At 37.1% G+C, this 6,091-nt stretch overlaps 1 protein-coding gene across 1 annotated transcript in view; it reads right to left on the bottom strand.

Moving 5' to 3' along the window:
- LOC123867426 overlaps nt 1–6,091 on the bottom strand; it is a 212,647-nt gene that overhangs the window by 151,500 nt on the left and 55,056 nt on the right. The gene's annotated exons all lie outside the window — the stretch shown is intronic.

Raw genomic sequence — 6,091 nt, 5'->3', positions numbered from 1 at the left:
TCAGCTTTAAAGCAAAAGATCCTTAGTTGCTTAAAACGCACAGAACTCCGAAAAGTTAGAGGTGCGAAATATGTACAATTTATTATCTTTTAAAAAGTTCATAAAGTAAAATGCATTTCTGAACTGGGCACTTAGAAGTAATTTGATAAGGCATAGAGGCTTTCGCACGGATCAAGTGAATGGGGTAATTCGTTTCTGAGGCCACTTTGGTTGATTTTATTGTCTCTTGCCCGCTTTTTCTGTTTAGTTAAGGGAAGAGTTTGAATGGACTGGGGTCTGCTTTAGATTTAAACTTGGTCGCTAGGTACATTCAATATAGTTTATTACCCGACAGGTAAATACAGGGTTCTGTTTTTACGGTTATCTGTGTAATGTGTATCTATGTGGGATTCTTTATACCCTCAAAGCATCCCAACGGTTGGACGGATTTTAATCGATTAGGTGTCTATCAATTTGTCTAAGCCGTGTGATATAGGCTAGGTTTTGAATTTACAAAACCAAAATGACATCCATAAAATACAAGATGGCGGAAGAAACGAATAAAAAAATTGCGTACTTATTAGGTACCATATTGGGTGGCATATCACTAAGGTATTTTGTGAAATTTTCTAAGGGATAATGAAGCCCGTATTGAATTGCACTGAGAATTTGAAATTGAGGTAAATAGGTACCAAATTTTTTATACCGAAAGCGAACCAGTTACTAACAGGTAATTAAGGAAGATACTTTATCATAATATGTTATTATTATCATTAAGCTATTATAAACGCCATTAATTTGTCTTTACCCGGAAATCGGATTGCTGTATCTTAATGTGTTTCATAAATAAGAATAGAGCATCATTCTGTATACCATATTCATTATTCACATACCATAAAACACTATGTATTCATCCCAAAGGAAATGTAACATCCTCTCATAAGTGTAAGTAGGTCACAACTTACAAGGGTCATGCCTGATTCGTTATATCGTGTTGTTCAGAGTTCACACAAATGAGCTAACGATTTCATTAGTTGGAGATCTGGTTTACAAGATATTGTCTGTGATAAGTTCATCCTCCTCCCAAAAATGAGCACGTATATTGAACTTTTTAACCGACTACAAAACAGGAGGTTAAGTATTCGACCCGTATGTATCTAGGTCAGTATGTATGTCTGTGTTTATCTCACCGATTTTGATATTTTTTACACTAGAGTAATAATTAACATACTTTCAGGAAGGTTTGAGTAAACGATATAATACACCTAAGCCCTACGTTTCATTCTTATGTGCAAAGCAATACGCATTAATGTACACCAATATTTTTGGTATAAGTATACCTACACCGATTTCTTCTAAACCGATTTAAATCGTTTTGTGCTCCGCATAGTATTAAAAGTAGGATAAGTTAATCGATATTTCTGGCTCTATAATTTTTTACTTTGTCCTACTAACCAAGGCTCTTACCAGCACCGCTGTCAGCAGAATTAATTCTCCAGCCTCATTAATGCAGTCATCCAAAGGTCAAGTTGTTTGCAACACCCGCATCAAGTGACAGAATTTAGAATAAGTAGGTATAGAAATATTAAAGCAGCGTGAAAAAGTTGCCGTGTGGTGTGAAATATAATTTAACAAGATAAAGTTGAAAACTAAAACCCGACTGCGATTATCTTAATAAACGCTGAAATATTAGAGTAAAATTGTTTTCCTGACACTTGGTATATTTAAATGTTGTTTGTACATTTACATTCATGAGCTCATAATTTTCTCCTCTTTCATTTGACATCCCACTCTATACAAAAGCAAAAAAAATTTTTGAAGACCTCTACTTTTTTGATGTAACATCCGTTAGGTAAATTTTTTTCGTATAATATATAGCCTATGTCATCCGGATCTTTACAATGAATCAATTGACACCTCATTCATCAAAATTGGTCCAGTAGTTTAGACACTACGGTGGAACACACAGAATCTGGATACAAACATCCTGTGTATGTTATATAGACTGCTAAAATCATAACCTTTCCTTTTGGCTTTGCCGCAGTCGGGTAAAAACAGATATAATGTACTCGGATTTGTACATAGCGTTAGTTTAATTTACCTTATTTTGGATGCTAGTTATATTTTCATTTTAATTCCTAAAATCTAAGTATATGAAAACCGCTCAACTGCGACAAGCGCTGTCCCTGAAATTAGAGCCTTGTATCTGTCCAAGTCCTTAATCCCCCAGCCTCATTAATGCAGCCTGCCAAAGGTCAGGTTGTATATAACACCCGCATCGTATGAACCTCACAGACTCACAGTATCCTAATAACTTTAACGTATTCTCTCAGTCTTCACTTGTCTTAATGAACATCGTAACTTGTGCAGCAAAATGTATAGCAATAACTAAGTGGTCCGAGCTTAATGCCACCGCACAGGATTATAGAGTAATTCATTATCGCTATGCGAAGATACACGACCATACAGTAATCCTAGTATATTCTAAGACTTTGATGCAACAAAACACAGAAAACTACTCATATTACAAATACCAAAATTTGTTTGAGGGTTTATTGGTTTGTTCTTCAATCACGTCGCAACGGAGCAACTTATCGACATGATTTGATATTTTGCATGGGTAGTCAAAGACCCGGAGAGCCAAACAGGCTACTTTTTATCCCGGAAAATCAAAGAGTCCCCGTGGGATTTTCAAAAGCCTAAATCCAAGCGGACATATTCCCAGGCATCAGCTAATACTTAAATACAAAAACAAGAAGGAAAACAATTTAATGTGCTGGGGTGCAAAGGCGGCTTTATCACTAAACTATTACTTTACAGTTATAATTTTGATGGAGTATTTTTCATTGCATAGGTATAAATAGAGATTTCTTGGACATAGGGGTCCAAATCTCCCGCGTTGGGAAAAAGAATTCCAACGGGACCCTACTAAGCCTCCGCTATCCATCCGTCATCCGGCTGTCTGTTTGTCAACAAGCTGTATCTCATTAACCGTAATAGAGACCTGAAATTTTCACTCGCTCGCTTCAACTTCACTATAACAACAAATACTAAAAAAATCAAAATTACCGCCATGAAAATTTAAAAAAAAAAAAAAGTTTTATTTCTCGTATGATGGTACGAAACCCTTCTTGTGCGAGTCAAACTCACACTTGAACGATTTTTATGTGTCCGTAGGTCCGTAGTTGTATTTCAAGAAGTCTTTTTCTGAGGAAGCCTTCTCCCTTGGCAACTAAGTAACTTGTCTTCGCAGATGCCCATATATTTTTTACAGCGTCAGCAGTAATTACGTTTTACTACGTGACGACAGAATGCGTATCTCAAATGGCCTATACGAATATAATTATTTACATAAGGCTTTCTGCAGATGAGCCAACTAGTCAGCTCTTAGTTATGCTTATGTTGGCTCTTCTCAATAAAATCTGCATTCCCAAATGGCGGTAGCGACTCAGACGTATACCCATAAGAGACACTAGTTGTACAATGGTACTGATTCTAAGAATTCAAAAATTCAATTTAAAATTCAAAATATTTTTATTCAATTAGACTTTTACAAGTTTTTTTGAATCGTCAAAAGCATAGACTACCACTGGTTCGAAATGCCTTTCCTACCGAGAAGAACCAGCAAGAGCTATGCGCAACTAAAACTTAGAGTGTTTGCATCTTTTTCTTACCAATGTAATAAATAAGAAAACGACAGACAAATCTAATTTAATTTAGAGCTGTCAAACCTCATGACTTTAGTCGCGAGCCGTGCGACGCACGTTTTGTAGCGTGCACTAAAATTTAAATAGTTTCGTTTGTGATTGGGTGGTGACTCAAAATGGTTAGCGCCGACTGAGATTTTTGTCTCTATCATTTGTATAGGATTACGTGACAGAGAGACCGCCGTACTAAATTCTTTTTGCCTAAATAGGTACCTATGACTATAATGCCAACTCAAGCACCAAATCCTTGCATGCCATTAGTCGGCATGTCTATAGACGCTGATCCGCCGGCAGGAAACACTCCGGCGTTCCTTCTCGTTTTCATTTACTTTCCACTTCAACGGAATTTAAGCGGAGCAATAAAAATTTTACGACTCCTTGGAAAAATTATTAGTCCACTAGATACGTTGAGCTAAGTAGAGATTCTTGAAAATTTATTGAATATTCCTAATGCTTCTCTTATAAACGGGAATTTGTATTAAAACTAGAGAACAGAGATGCCGTTTATATTAAAATTCAATTTCACCTTTTACCAAGAACTATTTTACTGGAGTTAATTCCAAAATTGGAAACTTAATGCAAGCAAAAGCAATGAACAGAAAAAAAATGCGGAAAAAAGATTTTCTTATAAGTGTCTTTTACCTTAGTCAATTAATTACGTACTGTGGCGTAACTATTATTTGTAAATGCTATTTTTAATGACTATGCATGCAATTCAGGTGACCCAGGCTAACTATTACAAAGTATTGCTCAAGTGAAGCAATTGAACGCACGCACGTATGTGGATTACTCGGTCAAATAATGATAACCACTACGCTCGTACTATTAAAATGTATTCAAATTTTACCACTTTCACTATTGTCATTGTCATAGTCACAAAGCTGAATGTACATTTACCTACGTCGAACGCACTGCACGCCTTGATTATAGAAGAGAACCACCACTGCACGTAACGAATATAAGAATTATTTGTATTACACGAGTGATTAGGTACATGAGTATATGCAACCTCATACGTCTAACGTGAATGTGATATTTTGATTTTTTTTTCTCCCATTATTGTCTCAATCGTAGTGTGGGACGCCCTCCAGCACGATGGACCGATGATATTAAGCGGCTGGCGGGAAGTGGCTGGATGAGGAAGGCTGAGGACCGGGTGTGGCGGCGCTCTTTAGGGAAGGCCTATGTCCAGCAGTGGACGTCCACAGGCTGATGATGATGATGATGATGATAATTGTCTCAATCGAAGGACGTGTGGTTATGTTGGCGCACTAATGCCAGGGTTTTAGATGTCTGATTTAAACACCAAACACTGTTGACTTGAGACGCCCGGTCATATTTTTTAGGGTTCCGTATTTCAAAAGGAAAAGCGGAACCCTTATAGGATCACTTTGTTGTCTGTCTGTCTGTCTGTCCGTCCGTCCGTCGTACCTATAGGGTACTTCCCGTTGACCTAGAATCATGAAAATTGGCAGGTAGGTAGGTCTTATAGCACAAGTAAAACAATAAATCCGAAAACTGTCAATTTGTGGTTACATCATTAAAAAAAAATTAAAATGTGTTTCAATTTCCAAAGTAAGATAACTATACCAAGTGGAGTATGATATGGTAGGGCTTTTACCTATACATTCTAAAACAGATTTTTATTTATTTTTATGGCTAATAGTTTTTGATATATCGTGCAAAATGTCGGAAAAAATACCCGAGTACGGAACCCTCGGTGCGCGAGTATGACTCGCACCTCGCCGGTTTTTTTAATTAGCTTGGCTTCTTTCAAAACGTCACTGTGATTCGTGTGCGCAGTGGCGCCGCTGGCCGCACAGATTGTCTAAATGGAAGGCGAACATACTGTGATCCCTGAAGGAACATCCACATTCCACAATTTACAACAGATTTTCTTACCGTTTCTATTACCTTATTTTTAGCTCCGTGGCAGTCGAATAACATGGTGCTGTCTGTCATAGGTAATTAATTATTGTGGTCGTCAGTTATTTGGTTGCGTGTGACCACAGAGTGCGACGTTTCGCCTTGTACGAATGTGCGTTTAGTCAACAATGAGATAGAAAACGAAATCAGTTAAGGGTATATTTATGTGCGTTATTATTTATCTCAGCTTTCTCTCTTCACGCTGCATTGGATACGTACGCGAATCAATGACTAATTTATGCTTTTGATTACTGATACAATACAACACAATGTACCGAATGTACCTTTTTGATGGAGATTTATTTTACTATTCAAGTATCAGTGACGCTGCGGTCACATCTATGTCAATATATTAAGAGTACAGTTTGTAAGTTTTGATGTAGGGGGTGATCTCCGGAACTATCGATATGATTCTGAAAATTCTTTCATTCAATGCCTATTACCTACATAAAATACCGCTTACGGTCGAAGTGGGGGGT

Source organism: Maniola jurtina, chromosome 8 (genome assembly GCF_905333055.1).
Source record: "Maniola jurtina chromosome 8, ilManJurt1.1, whole genome shotgun sequence".
NCBI lineage: Eukaryota > Metazoa > Arthropoda > Insecta > Lepidoptera > Nymphalidae > Maniola > Maniola jurtina.
The sequence above is the reverse complement of the archived record's forward strand: the minus strand, read 5'-3'. Positions and strand labels throughout refer to the sequence as shown.